We start from the raw sequence: 16,440 nt of genomic DNA on the forward strand, positions 1-16,440 counted from the left end.
CATTATTCATGGAATTCCTACGAACGTTTCGAAGCGATCCGAGCCCGTCTATGAAAGTTACGATCGTTCGTAGTTACAGAATCTTTTACGAACAAAATCTCTTTATGCCACATTTGAAATCCAATCATACAAAAGACATAAGAACCATAATACGACTATATTAAGAGTGCTAACATCAAGGAGTGAATAAGAACCGTACACATGCTCAGATCCTAAGAACGGAGTTACCCCAAGGCTTGTATCATAGCTTACTTACAACTAAGACATGCCAAAAGAAAGAAAGGGTAAGCTTTACATACATCGTCCGCTTCCTAAGCTAGTCCGAACTTAAGTCTCGGGCTTCCCAAGATCTACAACAACGTTATTATATACCAAACATTAGCTATAAATGCTTAGGGATTCCATCCCAAACTAGCACTTTATCTACAGAAATTTGGGCAGCATTTCCCCTATAAATTTAACAACCCCGAGAATTCAACTCGGCCAAATCATCAACAATCAATTCAAAATGCATTCTAACGTTAGTAACTCTCTTCTACATAATTCGACAACATTCCATTTACATTCAATCCAACTACATACATTCAAACCAACATCAATGCTCACACATTCAAGTACTAATCTGAAACCTTTCAAACAAGATTCAAGAACATTTCAAACAATCCGCACAATATTCAAAACAACCCAACCAATGTACTACTCCACCCGAAACCTTTCCAAACCCAATAAGAGCAACAACAACACAATTCTTTCTTCCAAATCCATCAACTACACCAACAATTCACACGTTGACAACATCATTCCCATAGATACAAGAAACTATCTTAAAATTCCATTAGCTTCTATAACAAGCCACAGACGACTATAATTTCAATTTGAACCATTAAACTTTCATTTTACATCATAGAATCCACAACAACAACAACCAAAATACTAAATAAAATTAGTTCGTTTCTTGCCACACAAAACAGCCCATATTCGGCCCCAACATTAACATACAAATTTCATGATTGTCATTCATTTCCACATACTACAACATGCACAAATCATCCATAACACATGAAAAAGAGGATTAAACCTTACCTTTACCACTTAGTTCCTCAACTAGGCTAGGGTTGGTGCTTTGAATTAATACTTGTTCTTGCTACTCCAACGACTACTCCACGTTGTTATACACCCTCTAAGGAGTTTAAATGCTTAAAGAAAATATTTTTTTGATCACTTTTTCATGGACCAAAGTTGGTCATCCATGGCCGAATAGCTCCTCCTCTTTTTCTCCAAGTTTCTACAATTTTCTTAAGTGTTGAAAAGATGATTAATAGTCTTGCTTGTCATCTAATATGTACATATATGATTCATCCATGTGTACCATGTCCCACACATGGCTTGGATGAATTAAAATTATCCAAGCCATGGGTGGTGCCCCACTCACACTACACAGCCAACTTGGCCATTATTTCATGAAATATCAACTTTTCTTAATTCACTTTTAACCCCAAATTTTTCTTAATATTCCATACCAATAAATTCATAAGCAACTTATGCCTTAAAACAATATCGGAGGTTAAAAGTCTCCACCTCGTATCCCGGAATAGTCTTGTCCTTAACTTATCATGGTTAGCTCGGATTGTCCCAACGTACAAAATACGGGATATAGCATAACAGAAGCGATAATCTCTATTCTTAGATAAATAAACAACATTAACCAACAATAAACAATACCGATTAATATTCTAGGGTTTTCCTTGATGTATGTGTTCTACCCTTCAATTCCCATTAAAGGTCCTTTGATTGAAACAAGAATCAATTAAGAATATTACTTGTAGAAGTTAGTGATTAAGGATTACCTTTAATAGATAATAGTGCCCTAGCCTTAGAAAGTCGTCTCTATGCTCTTAGGAACTGTTTTTGGCAATATGTGAGGAGTGGGGTCAAAATAATGTATTTAAATCGGGATTCTGACTTACTAAAGCCCCCTGCAGCGGTCCCCTATTCGCTGCAGTGAACAACACCTTCGCTGCAGCGGCCATTTGGAAAAATGACTCTTCGCTGCAGCGGGACCCTTCCTCGCAGCAGAGGTATCATGGCAGCAGAAATCCTTCCACTGCAGTGGTGGATTTTTGGCAATGAGCTTGAAAATTTTCCACTTTTTATACTTAGTCTGTAAAAATCATTCTAAGGCCTTATTAACACAGCCAAAACACATACCAAGTTAAAACACATCACCTAGTCAATTATGAGTCACAAAACACAACATAAAACACACCCAACTTATTTAGGTCCGCTTATTCCTAACATCGGGAAAGTACTAGCACAAGTAGAATGGTCAACGCACGCATAACGACCAAGCAGGTCGTTACAAAATACCTCTATTGTGAGAATATGACTTGAGAAGAGAATTCGACTATAAGCCATGATTGATGATTCGGTAAGTATGTCATGATATGTATTTGTTTGTGTTTGGTCCTGTATGGTCAAGTTGTGCTAGTCGTAGGACGATTAGCCGTTATAGATCCTATCGTTTCGCTTTTAAGCATTGTTTTGTCAGTGCAGAGGAAGATTACCTTTCGTGGCATGTAGGCTGGTGTATCCATTATTGTGCCACTCTAGAGGACGATTTACCTCCGAGGCGTATAGCCCGATGTGTCTATCATTGTGCTAGTCAAGAGGACGATTAGCCACCGTGGGATAATAGCCCGTTGTATCGACTGATTGTTCGCCCATGAGTTGCCATGTGTTGATCTTATGGGTTCCTTGTGAGTGGCTTGTGGTGGGCTTGAGTTTGTAAGTGAAAGACTTAATGAAATGAAAGGTATAATAAGTCGAAGTTGATATTCTTGGCTTTTAAAAGTTTATTATTTTACTTTATCTCTAGATTTCAAACTGTTTTTCATTGATATTGTTTTACGACTATTGACTCATGCGTTTGATTATAACTATCTTATTTTGGATTTATTAACTATTGCCCCTTAAACACTCATTAAGTACCCAGTACTCAGGCATACCACCGCTGTTTTTGATGGTATGTTAGGTAACGAAGAAGAGTAGGTTCGTGATACGCGTACGGAGTAGGAGAACTTGCTGCTTTCTAGACTTATTGGTGAGCCCACATGTTTGTTAGCGAGACACCCCTCTATCTTAATTTATTTCTTTTAGTTTCCTGGATGCGTTCCGAAGTTAGTCCATTCATTTATTTATCTTAGAAGCTCCATAGTCAGTTGTCAGAATTGGGGGTAGATTGTTGAAGTCTCGTATGACTTGTTTGGGCGTTTGCCACGTTTTATAATTGAATATTCATATTAAACTTCTGTTCATTTTTATAAGTATGAGTATGCTTTCGGTTAGCCCTAAATGATTGTTTTAAAAAAATATCGAGAGATTATCAAAGAGATTAGACGTTAATTGATTTCATAAGGTACTTTCGGTATTGTTCATAGCATCGGATGCTTATTGCATCCAGGGTGAATTTTGAGGTGTGACAAGATATAACCTTACATACCTTGATTTATGACCCTCGAAACAACTACAGCACATCAACCGCCTTTATAAGCTTTATCTATAAGACGACAAAAATAAAACTTGTGATAACTAACTCGTCGACAAGTTCAAATCACAAAGACGACATATCAACTATACGACGGGCATTGAGCTTGCAATACTCTAAATAATTGGTGTCTTACCATGCCCTTCCTCTTCCCCAAACTTCATCACAACCAAGTCAGCACCAAATACAACCCCAACAATTCATAAGAATGACAATAACTTTTGACTTGTGACTTCCGATCACCATCCCTTGAGTCCTTTATGGAAAACATATTAAAATCTCTCATTCGAACTCGTAGCCGAAGCTAGGACTAATGCCTTACCCTAATAGATCGGAAAATCAGTTCCTTTACTAAGTCTCACCCAAGGAGAACTTCACTTCTACAATCAAGAGTAGCATCAACGTGAGGTCCTTTATGTTAATGGGGAAATCAGCTAGAAGGAGGATTGAACCTTTACCTAGTTCTTTGTCACGACCCAAACCGATGAGCCGTGACGGGAGTCTGACCTCTAGCGACCAAACATCCCTAAACACGTATCTGGAACATACTGAACATCAAAAGTCTGTAAATGGCATAAACTGATCTCATAAGAGAGAGACATCAGAACTCTGTACGATCTGCATATATATACACGACATGCGAAAGAACAGCGCAAGCCCGCTAGGCAGCTACATATACTGTACACAAAAGAATAGAAGTCGACAAGGCTACATCATCTGACTACTACATACAACATTCTATAGACCTCTATTGGAACAAAGCTGTAGAAAGGACGGGATAGGGCCCCGTCATACCAATATGCATACACATCTCAAAAGGGGCATACCAAAACTGGCTGTAGCTCCAGATCGAATGGGGCGTACTGACCACTGCTAGATCTAGAGGTCCTACTGAGCTGGACCACCTGTCTATCTCCCTGTACCTGCGGGCATGAACGCAGCCCCCCGAGCAACGGGGAATCAATACAAAGAATGTACCGAGTATGTAAGGCATAAGAACAATATATATACATAAGAATCATGGATAAGATCTGAACTCATAACTGAAATAATTGACTGCATGTACTTGTATTAACTAGTATCTGCCTAAATCTGCATAAATATGCGTAACTGAAAACGCCTCTGTGGGCACATAATATGCATGCTCATACCTATTAATGATGGTCGTGCATCTATATGAGTGCATATATAACGCCTAATGTATGTGCGTATATAATGCCTGTAAGCCTCTATGGCATCTTGTCATATCATATTGGCTCCTCTATGGCCATAATCAATATCATCATCATAGTAGTAATGCGTATATAACACCTATATCTCTTCTCATACTTTACATATATCTAATATCCGCGTATATAACGCCTGATATGAGTGCATATATAACGCCTTCTAGTCACGGGTCAATATACGTAATATATAATGATTGTAAATGCATGAATAAACTGTATGCACAGAACTGGCTACATAAGACTGGACCCATGAATAGAAGAATTACTCGTAAATGGGGTATATGAACATCAAAGACTGAAGTACTTCTAATGCTTCTAAGAGTAGAGTAAATATGGAAGCTCACTTATTCACTTGTCTGATCATATCATAGGAACATGCCCAAAGAAGGAAAGAATGACCTTAACATACCTTGGAGTATCTCCAATCGCCCAACCTTTACCTCTTGAACTCGTAAATCTACAATTAAGGTAACACAGGGCTTAATTAGACTATTTACTTCACTTACTAACCATCCTCAAATACATATAAAGCTTAACGAACTATAGACAATAATTTCCTTTGTAAGCTTACAACTCTCCAACTTCTCATTCGGTCCCACATCAACTACAATACTCCATCAACAATGACAACACATAGATATATCACAATATAAGTAAACCCATTTCTAATCATCTCTTAAAACAACCCTATATCACTACATTGCCCTTCATCAACTTAACACTTCCACAATTACCTTCTCTTCACTTAACATCACTAAACTCTTGATAACCAACTTAAATATAAGGGTAGATATCATTTACATACCTTAAGGGGTTAAGAATCCCAAGAATCACTTCAACTTCAACTCCTTAAACTCCACAACTTGAAGAAACCCTAGAAGCAACCTTCTTTTTCACCATCTCGGGTTTACGGGGTCTAAGTCTTGTCAAATCTTCACTAATATGATGGAAAATATTGGGAGAGAATATTTTAGGGTTTTTCTGATTTGGAGAGAAGGAAAAATATGAAATAGGGTCGTGGACCACCTATTTATACTTAGAAGCCAAAAAGGCTACAGCGTCTGGTTCGACGAGCGGGTCGACGGCCCGTCGACGGTCCGTCGACCTATGCCTGCAGATGTATGGCTGTGGGGTCCTGTCGACGCTGTACGTCGACGGTCCAGTGAACATGTCGACGACCCGTCGACGATGACCGGTGTCCTGCAGATTTTCTGATTCAGTTCAGATAGCGTCGATTCAATTCGCTCGACTTTTAACTCTATAAATTTCCAGGAATATCTGTTGGTACCCTCGTACACGGGGTAAGACATTTTCTACCTCCAAACTCGGGCTCGAGTCTCTATTCCAAGGGCCTACCCAACTAGGAAACCATGGGTTCTACCACTATGAACACGAGGGGTGTAATATTCTTCAAAGAGGGAGATGAGGTTGCACTTGAGAGAATTTTGCCCAAAACGGACCAAATGAATCCAAAACCCCAACTTATAATATAAACATCACCCACAGACTCAAACATTCAGTGCGATGCAGTGGCCATTGCACTGAATTTTGGTGCGATGCTCATCGCCCTATGAGGTCCAAAATTCACATTTTCGCAGCCACACAGTCTTGTGGTTAAATGGGAATAATTTTTTATCCCGAATTCATATTGACGAACAGTTTGATACATAGAAAGTAGATTCATAGACCTTTGATTTGATTGGTACATCACCCCCGTAATTCCATATATACAAGAGGTTATGCTCACATGAAATGGGACCTAGTTTGAGTCTCTTTACAAACTTAACTTTCGCCAACTTTTGGTAGACCCTTGAGTCACAACTTCCTCTACTGAAACCCTTAATGTAAAGACTTGAATTTCACTCAAATTCCTTGAGGGCTCGGGTCTACGTACATACGTCGAGCGGTTCAAATCTTAACCTGAAAGTACGGATTATTACAGCTGCCTATTGGATTGTTGCCTTAGTTGTTTCATTTAATGTTATGCAAAGAGTGTTACTGCCTTACTAGTTACTGCTTAGTTTGCTCCAAACAGCCGCTGCATTACGGCATTTTGTCATTTTGATTCATGCGTAATGATAATTGCTGTGGAAATGTTTTAGGCTTTTAAGTTTAACTCCTAAATTTTGATGCAATACATAGAAATAAACCTCTTCAGAATAATTAGTTCATCACGGTTAAAAAGATTCTCATTACAGATTATGACCCATTTTTAAAGTTGAAACAGAAAAAAACCATTTTGAATCAGAAAACCGCCCATCTTACAAGTAATAAAATAGGGGCAATTTGCAGGATTAGCCTTCGCTGGGGTGGTCTTTAATTTTTGGCCCTCAAATTGGTGGTCTTTAATTTTTTTCCTCTGCCTTTGCAAATCGCAACAAGACAGAATTCTGTCCATGCAAGGCAGAATTTGGGCCATAAGGCAAAATTTGCATGGGGAGAGAATTTGCAAAACTGGCCATGCAAATTCTTCTTTAAGGCCCAAATTCTACATGCATGGTTAGATTTGCAAAATTTCGCCTTAAGGCAGAATTTGCAAAGGTAGAGGGCCAAAATTAAAGACCACCAATTTGAGGGGAAAAACTTAAAGACCGCCAATTTGAAGAAAAAAAATTAAATACCATCCCAAATGAAGGCAATCTGACCAAAAAAAATGATAAAATAGCTCGGGTCATTCGCACAAATGGCTTGTCACGACCCAACCCCGTAGGCCGTGACTAATGCCCGAACTGGGCACTCGTACACACCCAATAACCAGAATCAGCATACAAGTACTTACATATATACAAAGATCATACGTACTCGCATTGTCGCATACATATATATATATATATATATATATATATATATATATATATATATATATATATATATATATATATATATATATATATATATTACGGAAGCCAGCAAGGCTATCATAAGGCGCAACGTCCCGTAATATATACAAACGCAAGCCGCAAGGCCGCCACGGCGAACGGGACCGCCCAAAACATACATCATGCGAACACAACCGAACAAAGAATACGCACAACCCACATATATGTCTACAGACCTCTAAGAGTAACAACGGAATCATATGATGGGACAGGGCCCCGTCCTACCCCTGAATAGACATATGCATATACAACGGAAGAGTATGTACCAAAATACATGTGCTCCGAACAAAGGAGCACTCCAAGATAGCAGTAGGTGTCCTAAGCCGGCGGATCACCAAAGTGGGCGTCGTACCGTGGCATGAAACGTGCCCCCGAAGAAAGGGGGTCAGTACGAAATATGTACTGAGTATGCAAAGCATGAAATATAGTAATCAGAATCATAATCGAAACAAGAAATACAAAAAGTAAGTGCAATATCCGGAATACCCAAAATATTTATATCTGAAAACACAAATCATGCATGGGGCTCAGGGAACATGGTCGCCACCCCGTCATTTGGAGCCATAACACATCATACTCCAGAAGATTTCATATCTCCGTAACCCGGCATATCCCATAACACATCATAACGCCATAACACCAGAATATATACGGAACCCGGCCCTCTAGCGAAGAACTCGGCGAACCATAACACATCATACTCCGGAATATAACACAGTGCGCACGACAACATAACCGGCCCGGGACTCGGCGAAAGATATAACAACAGTATGCACGAGCAGAGTCGTGAGTAACCATATGCATAAAAATCGTCATTATAGACTCAATAGATAAGTAAGCAATCAACGCTCGAGGGTTAAGACGATAGTCACATTAAGTTCTTTCAGAAAGCCGTTAGAACCAAACATAGAAGAGTCTCGGGGGCCCACGGACAAGTATCAAACCAATCCGAGCCCGCCTATGAAAGTTGGAGATATTATTCGTTATAAAATATTCTACGAACGTTTCGAAGCGATCCGAGCCCGTCTTCTATGAAAGTTACGGTCATTCGTAGATACAGGATCCTTTAAGAACAAAATTCTTTATGCAACATTTATTATCCAATCATACAAAAGACTTAAGGACCATAGTTCGACCATATTAAGAATGCGAAAGTCAAGAAGTGAATAAGAATCGTAGACATGCTCGGATCGTAAGAATAGAGTTACCCCGAGGCTCGTATCATAGCTTACCTACAACTAAGATATGCCAAAAGAAAGAAAGATTAGGCTTTACATACCTCGTCTGCTTCCTAAGCTAATCCGAACTCAAGTCTCGGGCTCCCCAAGATCTACAACAACGTCATTATATACCAAACATTAGCTATAGATACTTAGGGATTCAATCCCAAACTAGCACTTAATCTACAGAAATTTGGGCAGCATTTCCCCTATAAATTCAACATCCCCGAGAATTCAACTCGGCCAAATCATCAACAACAATACCAACAATCATATTAGCAACATCAACAATCAATTCAAAACGCATTCTAACGTTAGTAACTCTTTTCTACATAATTCGACAACATTCCATTTATATTCAATTTAACTACATGCCTTCAAGTCAACATCAACGCTCACATGTTCAAATACTAATCCGAGATCATTCAAACAAGATTCAAGAAAACTTCAAACAATCCGCACAATATTCAAAACAACCCAACCAATATACAACTTTACCCGAAGCCTCCCCAAACCCGAGAACAACAACAACAACAACACATTCCTCACTCCCAAATTCATGAATTACACCAACAATCCACACTTTAACAATGTCATTCTCATAAGTATAAAAACTACATTAAAATCACGTTAACTTCCAAAACAGCCCACCACGATTACAGCTTCAACTTAAACCATTAAACCTTCATTTTACATCATAGAATCCATAACAACAACAACCAAAATACTAAATAAAATTAGTTCACCATGTCACACCAATCCGACCACACACGGCTCAACATCAACATGCAAAATTTCATGAATTTCATCCATTTCTACACACTACAACATATACAAATCATCCATAACACATGAAAAAGGGAATTAAACCTTACCTTTACCACTTAGTTCCTCCACTAGGCTAGGGTTGTAAATGGCACAAACCAATGGTTTGATGACTCCAACAACCACTCCACGTTAACAAGGACCTTCCAATTGGTTGAATTGCTAGAAGAAAATATTTTTTTGATCACTATTTTTGGACCTCAATTTTTCTTGCTATGGCCGAATAGCCCCTCTTGTTCTTCTCCAAGGTTCTCCAAATTTCTAAGTGTTGAAAGGATGATGAATATGTCTAATAAGTCATCTAATATACACTTATATAACTCATCCATGTGTCCCATGCCCCACACATGGCTTGGATCAATTAAAATTAACCAAGCCATGGGTGGGAACCCACACTAATTCACACGGCCACATGGCCTTTTATTTCATGAATTGTCAACTTTCCAAAATTAACTTTTAACCACAAATTTCTCTTAATATTCCATACCAATAAAATCATAAGCAACTTATGCCTTAAAACAAAATCAAGGGTCAAAAGTCTCTACCTCGTATCCCAGAATAGTCTTGTCCTTAACTTATCATGGTTAGCTCGGATTGTCCCAATGTACAAAAAACGGGATATAACATCCTCCCCCCCTTTAGAACATTCATCCTCGAATGTTAAACTAGTCCTACAGGGTCTTATAAGCATTTCGGGGGAGTTTCTTTTATAGCTATCACGTACAATTCATTCATCAATCAACATAACCAAATAAGGAATTTATATTACCTGTAGGCATCGAAAATAAGTGGGGATACTTCTTCTTCATCTCCTCTTCGACTTCCTGTGTCATCTCCTCCCGTTATTGTTCCGCCACAACACCTTAACGGAAGCCACATCTTTATTACGCAACCTTCTCACCCGACGATCCAAGATGGCTATAGGTCGCTCCTCGTAGGATAGATCCTCTCCGTCACCGGATATCCTACGGAAAATATTCTGGAAGGGTCACCAATGCATTTGCGAAGCATTGACACGTGGAATACTGGATGCACTGCTCCCAAATCAGATGGTAGATCTAATTCATAGGAAACCTTGCCTACCTTACGGATGATCTGATAAGGCCCAATATATCTCGGACTGAGCTTTCCCTTTTTACCGAATCTCATAACACCCTTCATGGGTGACACTTTCAGGAACACCCAATCGCCGATCTGAAACTCTAAATGCCGACGTCGATTATCTGTCTATGATTTCTGTCGACTCTGAGCTACAAATGATCGCTCCCGAATAAGTTTCACCTTGTCAACTGCTTGCTGAATCATATCTGGGCCAATTAACTTAGTTTCGCCAACATCGAACCAGCCCAATCGGTGACCGCATTTTCTCCGCCATACGTAGCCTCATACAAAGGCTATCCGGATGTTAGAATGGTAGCTATTATTATAAGCAAACCCAACAGGTGGCAAATGATCATCATTACCTGAAATCAATAACACAGCCCGCAACATATCTTCTAGCATCCGAATAGTACGCTCGGCCCGTTCGTCGACCGAGGGTGAAATGCTGTACTAAGACTCACCCGTGTCCCCAATCCTTCCCGAAATGATCTCCGTGGTTAGTCAGAACCGGGCACCTCTGTCGGAGATAATAGATGTGGGAACTCCGTGAAGTCTTACTATCTCCTTAATATATACCCGGCATAGTCCTCACCGAATACGTAGTCCCGATCGGAAGGAAATAGCCGATTTTGTCGGCCCATCGACGATAACCCATATGGAGTCATACTTCCGTGGAGTGCGAGGTAAGCCCGTAATGAAGTCCATATTAATTATTTCCCACTTCCAAGTCGGAATCTCCATCTCCTGTAACAATCCACCCGGCTTCTGATGCTCGATCTTAACCTGTTGGCAATTTGGGCACTGAGCAACGAACTCGGATGTTATATCCGGCAGTTTTGCGTATTTGGAAAACTTGAAACAATTTTAACTTGTAAGGAATAAGGTCATGTTTGGATTTTTCTTAATATGTGTATGCCGGTTATGAAAGTATGGATGCGGAATCATCTAGGAAGGCTAAGGGCAAAATTAGAATTTTGAAAATTAGTTTCGGGAATTACAAAATATGATCCATAAGTCATTGGGCTCAAAGTAAATGATGAGAATTAAGGCCCAAGTGAGAGAGGGTGGCCGGCCATGTGTATTTGGCCCAAGCCCATCTTAATTAATTCATGTGATGAATTAATATAAGATGACTAAGTCATCTTCAACTCTAGAATATTCAAGAAAAACAAAGGAAAAATCAAGAAGAAAAAGAGAGAAGGCCACGGCCAAGAGAGAAAGAGAAGAGAAAAGAAAAGAAAAAAAATTCCAAGACTTCAATTGTTACACCCCGTACTTCGTACGTTGGAATATTCTAAGTTGGTTGCGACGAGTTATGGACAAGACTTTTAATTTTCAGTTTTGTTGATTTTGTTCCAATGCATAAGTCGCGTATTCATATTTTGTGGGAATGAAGTGTTAAGGGTAAGATTGGAATAAGGAAAAAAATTAGAGAATGAAAGTTGGAAGAGTTTGGGACCAAAAAATGAATTATGAAAAGTTGGCTATTATGTGAAAATTCCCATAAGTGGCCGGCCACATGTGATGTGGGCCATGGCCACATGGAAGGTTAGCATGTGCTATTAAAAAGGATGACAAGGGATCATTTTACTCATCTTCATCTCTTAGAAAAATCAAGAAGCTTGAGAGAAAGAAAGATGGAGACTTTCGGCCATGAGAGAGAAAAATTGGAAGACCAAAATTGACCATGGAAAAATTATTTTCTTCTTGTTTTCCAACTCTTTGGAAGGTGCTAAACAACATGAAGTGGTTGTTGAATCAAGCAAAGCTTTTGTTCTTGCAAAACCACACCTTGGCCGAATGAAGAACAAGTGAGAAAGGTAAGGATTTTATCTTCCTTCATGTGTTGTTGGTGATTGGTATGTGTGGCGATATATGGAAATGAATGAAGTTTATAAAAATATGGTGTTGTGTGTGCTTGGCCGTGTATGTATGGTTAGTGTAGAGGTGAAGAATTAAGCGTACGTAGCATGTTTGCAAGTTGTTTTGGCATGTAGAAATGAATGAAAAATCATGAAAATATGGATGTTGAAGTCAAGCCTTGGATATTGATGTTGGCCGTGTATGTGTATTGTATGTCTAAGAGTGATGAATCAATTCTAGTTTGCATGTTGGTTGTTGTAGTGTGTTGGAATGAATGGAAATCATGAGACTTTGAATGTTGGTGCTTGGCCGTGGATTGTGGTGTGTGTGGCCGTGTAGGGGCTGTTTTGGAGGGAGCTTGGTGAACTAATTTAATGTGGTGTTTTGGTTGTTGTTTGTTGTGGATTATGTGATAAAAATAAAGGTATAATGACTTATGTCGAAGTTGTAGTGTTGCGGGCTGTTTTGGAAGTCAATATGGTTCTATTATGTTTTCTTATAATTATGAAGGTAATGTGGTAATGTATGGAACCGTTGACGTAGTTTGTGAAATTGAAAGAAAGAAACGTATTATTGTCGTATTCATTAAGTTGGAAGGTTTCGGGTTTCATAGTATATTGTTTGAATTGTCTTGAATACTTTGTGGATTGTCCGGAATGTTCTTAAATCTTGTTTGGATGGTTGTTGGTTTGGTTGTTGTTGATATTAGCCGAGTTGAAATCTCGGGGTTGGTGAATATATAGGGGAAATGCTGCCCAATTTTTGGTAGAAAAAGCAATGGTTTGGAATTGGATCCTTTAGCGCTGGACTAATGTTCGATGCCTATTGATGTTGTTGTAGATTTTTGAGAAGACGAACTTACGTTTGGATTAGCTTAGGAAGCAAGCCAGGTATGTGAAGCTTACCCTTCTTTTCTTTTGGCATGTCTTAGACGAAATTAAGGTATGACATGATATATGCCTCGGGGTAATTCCATTCGTAAAATTCAAGTAGGTTTGTGAATCGTATGTGCTTGTGCTGTAGGCATCCTTAGTATGGTCAGGCTGTGGTTTGTATGTTCTTGATATGGTTGAGTTTGAAAAATGTGTGTAAGCGATTCGTATAAGTTCCTTGATGTTTGTATCTTTAACGCGGTTGAGTTATGACCTTTATGTCTTTTGTAGAATTAAACTTTTAAGGTTTCAAAAGAGTTCTATTTTCAAAAGAATCTTGTTTTCAAAAGAGACTTGTTCCAAAACGACTTTGAAACTACGAACGTCCGTAACTTTTGCATACGACCTCGAAACGCCCCAAAACATAATATGTAAGTTCCTAAGACATCACTCTCCCCTACCCCTCGTAGTCGGGCTCGGACGGGGGTCGGCACCCGTCCGTGGGGCCCGCGGCCCTTCTATGCTACCTTTATGGATTTTTTGGAAAATTTAATATTTTCTTCGCTATGATTATTTATTTATCTGTCGAGTTGGAAATAAGGGTTTTATGCCCATGATTTTGATACGTAACCACGGTTTTCTGAAGTTCGGTTTGAAATGTCCCGAGCGAGATTCGGGAGAAAAGCGGATTTGACTATGATTTTGGATTTTCAAAAAAAGGGTTCGTTTTGATCATTCGGTTGAGTCCGTGATGGTGTACGATATGTGTGTGGTTACTTACGATCCGCTCGTGCGTTCGTGTTACATCTTTCACCGGATCCCGGCCGGTATATGATCGTGCGCACTATGATATATTCGAAGTTACGCTCGTGTTACGGTTCCGAGACCTCGCCGTAGGGCCGGGTTCCGTTTATGAGTTATCTTTGATATGGCTTATGATGTGTTGTGATGATGTGTTGTGTTCGGGGATACGGAGATTTGAAATCTTACGGAGTTATCTTGTGTTGTGGCGCCGGATAGGGTGGCGACCACGTTCGTCCGGGTCCTATGGACCGCATTTGATATGTGATGATGTATGATGAGTTTGTTCTCCGATGGTGAGTTTAATCACCGATGATGAGCGATCCACATCGGTTACTGTCATTCCATATGACAGATTACGATGCGTTCGGTATGAGTATGCATGATTTGTGTGTCGGATTGTTATACCCCGTACTTGTACGTCGGAATATTTTAAGTTGTTTGCGACGAGTTGAGAACAAGGCTATTTTTCCGACTCCGTTTCAAGACATAAGTTGCTTATGAATTATGTTGGATGGAAATATTAAGGAATTTGAGGCTAAAAGTGGAGTTATGGGAAATTCATATTTCATGAAAGTTGGAAGAATTTGGGACCAAAAAGGAAATATGGAAAGTTGGCTATTATGTGAAAAAAAAAAAGGAAGTTTAAGGGGCCATGTGGCCGGCCACCTAGGGGTGGGCCATGGCCACATGGATGGCCATAATATGCAAATAAAAGATGACTTTGTCATCTCATTCTTCATCTTTTCACTTGAGAGAAAAATCAAGAAACTTTGAGAAAGAGAGGTGAGGTGTATACGGCCATGGCTGGCCAGTTTTGACCATGAGAGTTTGATGAAGAAAATTATTTTCTTCCATGTTTTCTACTCTTTGGAAGGTGCTAAACAACATGAAGTAGTTGTTGAATCAAGCCAAACTCTTGTTCTTGCAAAACCTTGTCCTAGCCGAAGCATGAAGTGGGATGAAGAAAGGTATGGTTCAACCTTTTCTTTTTAGGTGTTATAGATGATTTATAGGTGTTGTAGTATGTTAAAATGGATGAAATTCATGAAAGAGTTGCATGTGAAGTTGAGGCCGAGAGGTTGGTGTTTGGCCGTGCATGTGTGTGTGTTGTGTAGGAGTGGAGAGTAATTGAATTCAACATGTTTATGTGTTGTTGTGATGTGTAGAAAATGAATGAAACCTATGGAATAGTGTAAGTTGAGGAGTGGCCGTGAACTAGGGGCATTTGGTAGGCAAGAAATGAGGTAATGTTATCTAGTATTTTGGTTGTCGTCGACATGAATTCCATGTGATAAAATGAAGTTTAATGAATGAAATTGATGTTATGAAGGTTATGGCTGTTTGGAGGTAGTTGTATGATTAATGAAAAATTTGTATTTAAGAGAATGATATGGTAAATGCATGGATTAATCTTGTTTAAGGTGTTAGTGGTGTTGTTGTGATCCTTATGATGTAAATGAGGGCTAAATGGTTTAAGTTGGCAATAAAATGGATTGTAGAAGGTTATGTTATTTTAGTGTGATTTTATGACATTATGGAAAATGAAGTTGTTAAAGTATGGATAGATGTTGTTGATCATGAATTCGTAAGTAGAAAATGTGTTTGATGGTTTTGTTATATATGCAAGACTTTTGGGTGAAATATGGAATTGATGAAATTATTGAATATTGGATAAATGGCTTGGAATATTTTTGGCCTATGTTTGTATGATCTTAAGTTAGTGTGTGAATATGGAAATATTGATATTGACTTGAAAGTGTAAAGTTGGTTTGGAAGCGATTGCATTAGGTAAGAAGAAGACTAGTTGCGGATTGTATTGTGCTTATTGTGGTTGTAGGTGTTGTTGTTTGGTTGTTGATATTTTGAGCCGAGTTGAATCTCGGGGGTGTCATATTATAGGGGAGGTCTTCCGGAATTTCGGTAGTCAAATGCTTAACCAAAGTTGAGTCGTTAACTTGCGTGAATAGTGCTTGGTAAAGATGACCATTTGCGAGTTTTTGGACGAAACGAGAATTGAGATTTGGCGAGCGTAAGGCGCGGTTCGAGTATGTAAAGCTTGCCTTTCCTTCTTTTGGCATGTCCTAGCCCTACTAGGCTAAGATC

This window comes from Lycium ferocissimum, chromosome 2 (assembly GCF_029784015.1).
Source record: "Lycium ferocissimum isolate CSIRO_LF1 chromosome 2, AGI_CSIRO_Lferr_CH_V1, whole genome shotgun sequence".
NCBI lineage: Eukaryota > Viridiplantae > Streptophyta > Magnoliopsida > Solanales > Solanaceae > Lycium > Lycium ferocissimum.